This window comes from Coptis chinensis, chromosome 1 (assembly GCF_015680905.1).
Source record: "Coptis chinensis isolate HL-2020 chromosome 1, ASM1568090v1, whole genome shotgun sequence".
Taxonomy (NCBI): domain Eukaryota; kingdom Viridiplantae; phylum Streptophyta; class Magnoliopsida; order Ranunculales; family Ranunculaceae; genus Coptis; species Coptis chinensis.
In genome coordinates this window covers 83,506,415-83,519,158 of record NC_141456.1, presented here as the reverse complement: position 1 = coordinate 83,519,158, position 12,744 = coordinate 83,506,415, and the positions used below count along the sequence as shown (strand labels likewise).

The 12,744-nt window shown below is 37.4% G+C and overlaps 1 long non-coding RNA gene across 1 annotated transcript; it reads right to left on the bottom strand.

The window, feature by feature from the left end:
- Positions 1-3,528: 3,528 nt before the first annotated feature.
- LOC147525512 (uncharacterized) lies at positions 3,529-4,273 on the bottom strand. Its single transcript, XR_015198219.1, has 3 exons — positions 4,227-4,273; positions 4,069-4,132; positions 3,529-3,838 (listed from the first exon to the last, which is right to left on the bottom strand). It is a non-coding gene; the product is annotated as an uncharacterized LOC147525512 (long non-coding RNA).
- Positions 4,274-12,744: the final 8,471 nt, after the last annotated feature.

Sequence of the window (12,744 nt, the reverse complement as noted above, 5' to 3'; positions counted from 1 at the left end):
TATATATATATATATATATATATATTTATTAGTTTATTAAGAAAAATGAAAAACAATAAATACATAATTCACCCCATAGAGGAACATGACTCAAAAACCGAGAAAATATGCAAAAGTGGAAAACGTGAATTATGTTAACCGTGGACTTAGGATCCGGTACTTACAGCCACACACTCCATAGGGAGGGCCCGGTTATCTGAATGGTGGACTTACCACTATATGGAAGTGAAAGGAAGTACACCAAATGACAAGGATCAATCCTCATAGATAGGGTCCTGTAAAAGGACTTCCTCTACATCAGGGGACAGAAGTTCGTGAAAATGTTTTAACCGTTGACCATTAACTTGAAAGGTACTGTTGTCCTTGGGATTTACCAAGGTGATTGCCCGTAAGGGGGTGACTTGATAACGAGAAAAGGACCAGACCAACGGGTTTTTAGTTTCCCTGGGAAAATATGTAGACGGGAGTTGTAAAGCAAAACCTTTTGACCAACCACAAACTCTTTGCGCAAGATTTGCTTATCATGAACACGTTTCATGTTAGCTTTATAATCCTTCGCGAGATCGTAAGAATCGCTACGGATTTCTTCAAGCTCATTCAATTGCAACTTGCATTTGACACCCACCTCATCAATATTGAAGTTAAGGCTTTTTATAGCCCACAGAGCACGGTGCTCTAATTCAACGGGCAAATGACATGGTTTCCCAAATACAAGTCTAAAGGGAGACATACCTATAGGAGTTTTGAAAGCCGTCCTATACGCCCATAAGGCATCCGATAGGAGACGCCGACCGGTCTTTCCTATCGGGGTTTCTGGTTGTTTCTAAAATCTTTTTGATTTCCCTATTAGAAACTTCTACTTGTCCGCTAGTTTGTGGATAATAAGGAGTTGCTACTTTGTGTGTAACTCCATACTTTTTCACTAGGGATGCAACAACTCACTGTTGCAAATGTGTTCCACCATCACTAATGATGGCTTTAGGAATTCAAACCCCAGAAAATATATTCCTTAATAAAAAATACAACTGTCTTATGGTCATTGCTACGGCAAGCCAGGGCCTCTATCCATTTAGACACGTAGTCCACGGCAACTAGAATATAAATGAAACCGTGGGAAACAGAGAAGGGACCCATGAAATCAATGCCCCAAACGTCAAAAATTTCTACTATCAATATTGGATTTAATGGCATCATATTATGCTTCGTGATTCGCCCAAGTTGTTGGCAACGAATACACGTCTTGCAATGCACTTGGGCATCCTTAAAAAGGGTAGGCCAATAAAAACCACATTGAAGAACTTTAGCGGCTATTTTCATTCCACTAAAATGGCCACCACACTCTTTGTCATGGCAGAACGATAGAACTTCATTATATTCCCACTGGGGAATGCAACGACGAATAATCTGATCCGCACAATACTTAAAAAGGTAGGGCTCATCCCAGTAGTATAGCTTAACTCTGGCCAAGAACTTCTTACGTTCATTTCTTGACCAATTATAAAGCATAACATCAGCCGCTAAATAATTTACAATGTCAGCATACCATGGTGTTGAAAAAATAGCATACAGATGCTCATCAGGAAAGGAGTCTGGTATGGACTCAAAATCACTATTATCGTCGTTTGTAAGTCTAGATAAGTGGTCGGCAACTACATTTTCGACCCCTCTTTTGTCCTTTATTTCTAATGTGAACTCTTGCAGGAGAAGGATCCATCGGATTAATCTCTGCTTAGCATCCTTCTTTGCAAGAAGGTACTTAAGGGCTGCATGGTCCGTGTAAACTAAAGTTTTAGAACCAACCAAATAAGGACGAAACTTATTTAAAGCATAAATGACAGCTAAGAATTCTTTTTCGGTAGTTGAATAATTCCGTTGAGCATCGTTTAAGGTTTTACTAGCATAATAAATAACAGTGGACTTATTATCTAGTTTTTGTCCCAAGACTACACCAACTGCATAATCACTAGCATCACACATAAGTTCGAAAGGTTTAGACCAATCGGGAGGCTGTATAATTGGTGTAGAGGTTAGGGCGGCATTTAAAGTTTCAAAAGCCTGCTTACAGTTAAAATTAAAATCAAAGATTGCATCCTTTAAAAGCAGATTAGTTAAAGGCCTAGCTATTTTCGAGAAATCTTTAATAAATCGCCTATAAAAACCTGCATGGCCTAGAAAGGCTCTAATATCACGGACAGTCCATGGTTTAGGTAGAGTCGCTATCTTATCTAGTTTGGCCTTATCTACTTCGATGCCATCGCTAGATACAATGTGACCTAGTACTATGCCTTTTTCACCATGAAATGACATTTTTCCCGGTTTAAAAGCGAGGCTCTTTTCTTCACACCGTGTCAAAACCTTAGACGAGGTTAGACAAAGCGATCGTGAAGGAGTCTCCATAGATAGAAAAATCATCCATGAAAACTTCCATAAAGCGGCTCTACCATATCACTAAATATATGAAGCATACATCATTTGGAAGGTACGGGAGCATTACAAAGGCCAAAAGGCATTCGTTTATAGGCATACGTTCCAAAGGGACATGTGAAGGTAGTCTTTTCTTGGTCATCAATATCAATAATAATTGAAAATAGCCTGAGTAGCCATCCAGAAAACAATAAAAAGCATGACCAGCTAGGCGTTCGAGCATCTGATCTATAAAAGGTAAAGGAAAGTGATCCTTTCATGTCATAGCATTTAAACGTCTGTAATCAATACAGATTCTCCATTTCATAGGACCTTGTGTGACAACATAGTCACCCTTTCCGTTACGTACCATGCACTACTAAAAAAAGGGTTTATAAGCTCAGCTAAAAGGTGAGATGTTAGAGTTTTTACCTCGGTTTTCTAGAAAAAAACAACCGAGATAAAATCCACTGAGATAATAGAGTTCTATAAAACCGAGATAATAAGCTACTAAATTATCTCATAAGTCTGAGATCTTATCTAAATATATTATCTCGGTTTTCTAAATAAAACTAATATTATATAAAATAAAACCGAGATAAATTGTTGATTGAAACCAATTAGTATAGAAGAAAACTGAGATGTTTTTTTTATTGAAATCGAGATAATATCAAAAAATAACCGTGATAAATTTTTTTGGAAAGGGAGATTGTTGGACAACCTTTTATCTCACCCTTTGTCATTTTTTGTTGGTATTGCTCATGACAATTAACCAGCAAATAAAGACCTGTCATAAACCACCACATTCCCTTTCATATTCACAAACATCAATACCAATTAACAAAAGCAACCCAACATAAGTAAATTCTTTAAAGAACTTATTTCATTAATATAAGAAAGAACAATGTCGAATATAAACTTAACTTTCAAAGAGTACTAGTGATCAATCAATTATATATAGAAACTCAAATATTGTATCAACTACTATTATATCAAATTATATCTGAGATGGTTCTGCTGAATTTCCTCCTTACAGATGGTTCTTGCTGAATTTCCTACTCAAAAAAATTTGAGAATCCACAGTCCCAAAGTATTCCGTCGGTTGTCGTGTTTGTGAAAAATTATAGGCTCCAAGACTCTCTTCATCAACTTAGTAAGTGGTGACAAATATCCAAGATGGTCCTGATCCATAAGAGAAACATCATTTCTAACAAACTCATCCTGTGCTAACTTCTAAAAGAATGACCAATGTTTATGCTCAATCCGGTTCCATCATCGCATACAACGGACTTATGCTAGAGGACTCTTCGGTCAATCTTTCCTTTGAAAATATATCTGACGGGAAATCTCGAGGGAATCGGTCATTGATGTCAATAAGACTATCTCCACACTTGGCAACTGAGGACTCAACTTGAGGTGCATCTTTAGTGGAGGCCTGTACCAAAATAGAATTATTTGATTGCTCAAGGACATAATTAATATGTGTGTCACTCGAAGCTATCTCACCCCAATGAAGCTCTGGTAGGATAGATGCAGGGTCCTCACATTGCTTAGAAGTAACTTCTAAGCAATAGAACCACACAATAAGATAGATATAAACAAAAGAAGAAGGGCAAAAAAAGAAAGGGTTGAACAAGTATAAAAATGTTGCAGTAGTGACCTTACCAGAAACTTTTGCAAACTGTGTCACTTTACTTATAGAATCTCCATCTTTCTTAAAGCACTCGACCTAAGAGTAAAAAGCGTTGTTAATAAATAGGCGCTTTTGTGCATTTAAAATAAATATAATAGAGATAGGAATTGCAGAAAAGACTCCTACATACCTTTACATACCTCCAATGAGGGATCGATCTCGTTAAATATCATCTCTCAAGAGAAATTCGGCAATGTCGACCTCCTTTGACGAAGAAATGTGCTTCTACTTTCATATCAATTGGAGCGGTGGCGGGACATGTCCGTTTAAGAGAAAAACATGTATATGTCAAAGAAAAAGGATGTAGAGTTATTTCCATCAACAATAATTAAAAATTATATATCATCAAGGATTCAAGGTCAATAGCTCGTTTTATTAACTCTTCATCCTTTCCTCAATTGTTTGAGCACTATCAATTGACATAAAGCGTGTGAAAAAGCATTTTTTCGAATCTATGTATAGAAGAATTACAATCAAACATTGAAAATATTGTAAACGTAAGTAAATTCTAGACAAGATAACAAAAATCCTAAGGTTTAGAAAGAGTGCTTCTTGCATATATAACAATTAGTTTCCTAGAACACTAGGTTCTAAAGAGGTTAACCATTCAAAACAGCCAAACACATACAACTGGTATTAGAAAATGGAAAGCTTCTAAAACACTTTTAATGCACAAAACTACCATTATAACTTTTGTTAAAGGGTCATTGAAAGAATGATGCTCCACGAGCAGTAGAAGTCGTAAGAACTTACGGATAAAAACTGCATAAGAATGGCACACACTAAAGAAGGGGGATAAAAGATAAATCGCATGAATGGAGAGACATCTCACGCAATATCTGCTTTTCGTGGAGCAGAGGATTTTCAAAATAATATTGATCATTACACCAAGACAAGATAAAACACCTTACATACAAATAGTTTGCAAAGATGGCACGGTAGAGAAGTCCGAACACCAAACTAGATTCCACATGGTTTTGCCAAAAGTATCAATGAAACCTTCTCACATTCACGAAACTAATGACACACTCAAAGGAGTCATAATGACATCATAGAATTAAGAACGCAGCAATTACCTGATTTTTAGGAGTAACTAACTTTGCTTTCTTTCGGAGCGAGGGGTCTTCGTAGCAGATTCAACGACGGGCCTCTTCTTTGAAGCTTTAACCTAAAAGAAGAAAAAGAAAAAAAAACGGGAAAAAAAAAAAATATGAACTTAGTAAGCGAGGTAACCACAAACATCTACGGTGTGCACATTCATCTGAATAATGCAACCATTAACCATAATTTTCAACAAAGAAAGAGTGGGTTATTACCTCGGGAGTGGGTTCATCTTCCTCGGAGGAATCATCATCTTCCTCATCACTATCACCCTCACTGCAAGCATGTCACATCAACATTAAAAGAAACAACAAATGAGAGAATGCAAACATGAAAATTAATCAAATTGCAAACTGCATCATCTCTCATTATTATTATAAAATAAACCGCGGCCGGCCGTGTAACAACAAGCCAAAGCACAATGCACGAGCACATGCCATTAAAGTTCACGCGAAAAAAAGAATCATAACAGATCATATGAATATCATGATATAACCATGTCTATTGACATACCAACACTTGTACAACAACACAAAATATATTAATTGCAACAAGATGGCAAGTTATCAAATCACGCTTGAGAATTTGACTAATTATATTAAATTTACTACACACACCAATGATGATTCAGTTTTTGGTGAATACCTCATCATCGAGAATCATCTTCCTCAAGATCTTCCTCAAGATCTTCCTCATCGAATCATCACTATCATCATCCTCATCATCACTAACCTTAGGCTTATCATCCTTAACTAGTTTAGCAATTTTTGCATTAGGTTTAGCTATTGAAGTTTTCGGCTTCACAACTTTGGCCTTATCGGTGAAGCCTTTAATTTTTCAACCTTGAGCTCGGGTTTTCCCTAAGAAGCGACAAATAAAACATAAATAGCTAACAAAAGACAGATGAGTATCATTTATACAACAAGAGACAACTATATAGTACCATTAAGCAGCAGAAGCAAGCGACAAGAGGAGGAACTTCATCATCTTGAAGAATCATCACCGGATCCAAATTGATCATCGCCGGACTCTTGGTGGCATTTCAACTTGGTAGCCAACAAAGTAAACACTCCCATTCTTCCAGCTGTGTGAAAGCTCAAAGTCTTTGTCAAATACCAAATCATAAATTATCCGAGTGCACTTCTCGGTAGATAGTGTCCCCTGAACAATCTTTTTTACCATCAGCAGTTGCATAAAGGAGGATTGATTCATTTCTCTTTCTTTCTTTCTTCACCTCACCAAGTCTTTGCCTAAAAATTAATTAATTGATTAAAGATGTTAGAACAATCTAAATCAAGATATACCCATTTTGCTAAATCAAAAATATATCCGATATAAATTAAAGGTTCTTAACCCGTGAAATATGCAACAATCGAGTCCTCCGGCCCGGAACCTTCAAGGGCTCTCTAGCCTTTACTTCGCCCAGCTAGAACAATTGAAAAAAAAAGTAATCTAAGATATTTGCAGGTATTTATATCAAAATAACAAACAGAAATATGCAACTCATATACTGATAACCTTAAAAATAAGGAAAAGAGCAATGTACTCTAGAAATAAATAAAGTAACCTTAAAAATCACGAAATAAATAAAATATTTCAGTTAAATTTTGCTTTGCATAGAAATAAGTTGAAACATTTTGATGTAACAACAAACATATATCAACAAAGTGTGAGATTAATAACCATTTTCAAACTTTCCAACACACACAAGTCTATATAACATGCGAAAATGTGATAAGGCGGAATGTCGGTTTTGCAAGCACATAATAAAAGAACTATTTACCATATTTAAAAGCAAACTATGTCACAGCTCTTTTTAACACCCTAACTGGTGCAGCTACTTGTTATAAAATAGAAGCTTTTCAAGCATGGGATTGACGAAAAAAACCCCTTAGAGCACGAGGTCAAAAGCAAATATCTCTCTCCTTTTATCCACGTAGTGACTTCAATACCATTATGATGTATACCTCATAAGAACAAATGGTAATATGTGTTGAAGACTGAAGTATGACCAAGGTTTTCAGTTTGAGAAGGTACTAGACAAAAAAAAGCAAGAATTGACCTTCAAGAACTAACAATTCTTTGGGATTTTTTGTTGTTCGATGTCATTGCAATAATTGATCTGAAAATGAAGTACATACTCAAATAGGTCGTCTTTCCATTCAAAATTTTAGGAAGTGGATTTTCTTGTCCTGTCTTTATTTGGGATGCACCGTGTTTCCACATTGACACAACTTTTCACATAAGAGGATCTCCGGGTAACATAAAACAGATTTGTGGAACACATGGAAACCAAAGTCTGCCCACATAATTCTGACAACATAAAACCCAATTTGAGATTTTTGTAAAACTGTTTATTTTCATTCAAAGCCTACAATCTATGTAAGCTTAAAATTATTGAGAGGCGACTATACTTTATTTTCTAGGGACCTAAAACATCGTAATCCATAATGTTATCTCTAGATGGAGCATTAGGTTGACCACATTCCTATATGAAAGACAACCTGATGTATATACTTAGAAACAAAAACTTGTTTAACCGGTACCGGTCGTGAGTAAATACCACACGAATGATTCTTTGGGAAGCTAAACCTTCAATATCTTTGGAATTTGACAATCCACAGGCACCACTAAGGCATTGCCATACTCATTTGGCTACAAAGAAAGGTTGAAGCTTACTACATGGAAATGTTGGTGGTGAAGGAAATGAATTATTAGAGAGGAGAGTACCTCGATCGCCGGCGTCTTCGGAAAGGGCAAGCTTGATAAGGGCATTGAGGTCGAGGCGATGAGTTGATTTCAGCTGTTTTTATTCTTCATGAGAGACTTCTTTCAAGTTAGTTCGAATCTAGCCAAACCGCAGTAGCTTTGGCAACATGAGGAGATTTGGGCACCCGAGGTTAATGACTTTGTTTGCATTATGGACAATGCCTACGATGAGCACACATATACTTGCAATGGAGAAGCCGATTCGGGAAAGCTTGAATGGAGTCAATCAATTTGATTACAACTTCGGTCCTAATTTTTGAAATTTGTTGATGATGCAAAATTTAATTTTAGCAAATTGGAATTCTCTGAAGCATTTCAACAAACATATAACTTGCATCGGATAGGTGTTAAAACATTTTTATTTCTAAGAAAACCAATTTTTGTTCCTTTTAGCTAGGTGATGAAAACCATCGATTTCTGAAAAACCGATGGTTGCTCGACACATATATTCACCAAAATTAAGAAGAAAACCATCGGTTTCTAAAAAACCCCAATACAAGTAAAGGAAAAAATCAGATTTTCGTACCTTATTTTGTGCTAGTCGTGAGAGAGTCTGTAGAGCGGGACTTCCTTATCTATCAGCGTGTGTCCCTACTTTTTTTTTTTTTTTTTTTTTTTTTTGTGATTTTTTTTCTTTGCCAAATTTATTCCGAGATATTTGATATAATAGCAATTATATCATTTGAGTGCCGAGATATTTGGTATAATATCAATTATATCAGTTCAATACGAGATAAATTAAATTTCCTATTATATCAGTTCCATAATGGTGAGATAAACGACATTTTCTATTATATCAGTTCATAATGGTGAGATAAACGATATTTCCTATTATATCAGTTCCACACCACCAGTGGTAAAATCCATATATTTTATCTCGGTTAAGTAAAAGGCGAGATAACATATTTATACTCAGAGTTAGTACCTAAGTTATGGGACATATTATCTCATTTATAGGACATATTATCTCGCTTATCAGCATAACCGAGATAAAGCTAATTTTAGAACTGAGATAACAACCCCTTTTTTTAGTAGTGATGGTAACTCCCGATTTCTTAGGAACTACATGAATGGGGCTTACCCATTCGCTATCAAAGATTGGGTATATGATACCCGCATCGAGTAATCGTAAGACTTCTTCCCTAACTACCTCTTTCATGGCAGGGTTCAGACGACGCTGAGGTTCGCGAGAAGTCTTCGCGTTATCCTCCAAATGGATGCGATGAGTGCAAACATTAGGGTCAATTCCCTTAATGTCGGCTAGGGACCAACCAATCGCAGACCGATGTTCCCTAATCACCCGGATTAAATGTGTCTCTTCACCCTTAGTTAACTGAGAAGATATAATTACCGGATGACTACCATCCGGATCAAGTTGAATATATTTTAACTCCGGGGGAAGAGGTTTAAGCACTGGGGTGGAAGGAATGTCAATAGATGTTTCATCAGGGTCCCCATTTTGCATAATGAATACTTGCTTAGGTAGCAAGTGTTCATACTCAGTATATGGAGCAACCGAAGGGTCTACAATTGGTGTGGACTCAAGGATGGTGTTGACTTCCTCTAAGTAGGAGTCATTTACAAAATCTGAAGTTCTAAAAGAAAGGAATTTATATATATTGTTTTCAGGAAAAGTGTTGTTAAAATAATCTTGAGCTAAGCTCTCAATCATGCTAACCTCCCCATCTATAGACGATTCTGGTAACTGTTTCATCATTTTAAAAACATTTACTTCAACAGAAAGATGGCCAAAAGATAAGGACATCTTACCATCGCAGCATTTAATAAGCGCGTTTGTAGTTGCCAAGAAGGGGCGCCCTAAGATGATCGGTACAGAGTCGTTAGCGACTTCTGTATCGAGGATAACAAAATCAGCAGGATAGTAGAAATCTTGAACCTTAACAAGGACGTTTTCCACTACACCCTTAGGATACTTAATTGACCTGTCCGCTAACTGCAACGTTATTCTTGTAGGTTGCATTTCTTATAGACCTATTTGTTTATACAAATAATACGGGAGTAAGTTAACACTCGCCCCCAAGTCTAATAAAGCGTCGTCGTGGTGTGGGAATCTCCTAAGGTGCATTTTCTGATGGGGCGACCAGGGTCCTTGTACTTAACAATTCCATTATTTTAGGATAAAGTTGGGAACCGCTCGGTTAGAAAGCGCGTTTAGATATGTTGGTCTTACACCTAGTAATGCACAACTCTTTAAGAAACTTAGCGTGGTTAGGTAGCTTTTTAATAGCCGAGAAAAGGAAGGTTTATCGTTAGATTCTTGAAAACGTTCCTAATCTCCTCAAAGTTTGTATCCCCGGTTAGCATGGCTAATTTCGAGGGAACGGTGGTTTCGCTCTATATTTAGCGTATGATTTCGACTTGATGTGTAACCTTGGCTTTCTGTTTCTTAGTTTGTTGTTTAACCTGGTACCTCTACGGTGGTAGGCTCTTCAATTTCTATTTCGCATTATCTAGTTCGATATCCGGTGTAGAGTATCTTGATGGGGTAACTATAGGCATAGTTACTTTTGTTATCAACCACTCTTCCGTAACGGAGAGTGGTGATGGCATTTAGGTCACCTACGATTGTAGTTTCGTACTAGTATTACCATTTACCTCAAAGGGCTGTGTTTGCTATTTTAGGGTTTGGTATCGCTTTGTCCTGGAAACACGCCTTTTGGTTGGGCTTTCTCTTGGGCTAATTGTTGTATGCCCTGATTTATGGATTGTAAGATTTGTTGGTTTGATTGAGTCATTGTTTGGAAAAGTTGTTGGGTAACATGTATAAAGGTGTCGATACAATCCGGTTGTGTAGGTGTAGTAGTCGGGTGGTGAATTTTGGAACTATCTCACGTTGATTATTTATGGGTGGGTTGTGATAGTTACTATTGTTAACCGGAACGATACCTCTATTAGTATTATAACTATTATAATTACCCTGACCTTGTGCTAGACCTTGTCGTGGTTGCGCTTGGTTGTTATAATTATTATAATTCCCCTGAGCTTGTCCTTGTCTAGGTGGAGCTTGGTTATAGTTGTTTGCTTGCCTAACATTTTGGTTATTAAACCCTGGAGGTGTAACTTGTTGATTGTTTCGCCAACTAAAGTTGGGATGTTGTCTCCATGGGGCATTAGGAATATGATAGCTATTAATGGAGCAAACATTATCTTGCTCTAATTGTTGTTGTTCATAGGCGAGAGGACAATAGGAGTCAGGGTGCTCAGGACTCAAACAGAAATTACATGGGTTGGAGTTTACATTCATGACGGGGATAGGCTTTTGTTGAACAGAAATAGCCTCAACCTTTTTAGTTAGAGATTCGATTAAATTTTTATGTTCTAGATCGGGTTTCATCTCAAACATATCGGCGGCCTTAACTGTTGAAGAAGAACTAGCAGAGCGGGGGATATCATCACTACCCCCCCAATTATTATTGCGTTTAGTTTGATCTCCTAAAAATTTGTAAGCCTCCGAGGCCCCTTTACTTAGGAAACTACCCCCATTCATTATGTCAAGGACTTCTTTATGGTGATGTAGAAGTCCTTTGAAAAAGGCACGAACTAACGTGTCTTTTGCTAGGTTATGGTGTAGACACTCTATAAGCAGATCGGTTAAACAATTCCAAGCCTCAGAAAATGATTCATGAGGATTCTGTCGAAAAAAATGAATCTTGGAAAGCATCTCATCCGTCTTTAGGGGTGGGTAAAAATGTTTCATAAACAGCTGAACAAGTTTAGCCCACGAGTCCTGAGAGTTAAGTTAGCAGGGGCGTTAACCAAAGATTTGCCTTATCGGCTAAGGTGAAGGGAAATACCCTCAGTTTAATTTGTTCCGCACCAACCGTAGGATGATGGAATGTTGTAAGGACTTGTTCAATCCTACGCATGTGTTGATAAGATTTTTCATGGTCTAACCCTTGGAAAACGGGTAACAAATTAAATATGTTTGGGGGAATTCGAAAATCCCCCACTGGGTCTGCTAGAACGATGCAAGATTTAGGGCTATCGCTCAAGGCTTTGTAAAAGTTGGAGAGAGGAGTCTCTTTCTTCAGCCATTATGTCAGGTGTGGTGGGTGGGATAATAGCTAGAGGTGTAGTGATTGGTGTACTCGATAGACTTGTTTGTTGATGTTGACGGTTAATTACGTTCAGTGTTTTTCTCCGACCAGACCTTAATCTCATGCAAGTCTAAGTCTAAACACGACAACCCTCCAAACAATCTTGATATATCAGTATAAACCTCTAACTGGAGATGCGAGGTATGGAAGAAAGGAATACCTGATTGCGTCCTTGCTTCGCTTATGAATAAGGTCTAACTTTATTTTATTTAATGAAAACTAGATCTAGAATTATCTATTGGTTTAGGTCTAACTAGCTACCATTAACAAAGAGCTAAGCTTTTGTTTTTATATGTTCAGATCCAAAAATCGTGCATGGGCTTGGAGCCATGTTTTGGGCCAGAGAATCAGGCCCAAAACCCAATTCTTTCAGTCCAAAAAGGCCTCTTCAGCTGCAGTTGGGTTCAACAGACTTTTCGTCCACTTTTGCTCCTCTGATTGGGTCAAGGCTTAGACCACTGGAAAGCACTTTCCGAGCCGGTCATTTTGACATAAGGTAGGCCCAATTCTGAGGTCTGAGTCCAAAGATACGACCTTCGAAATTTCTGCTATCTTTGAGTGTTATTTCTGCCCGCGTCGACTTTTCAGCTTTTGACCGGACTTTAGAAAGGCTTTGTCTTCTTGAATCTTGGCCTTTAATCACAGAACTCCTTAGCAACT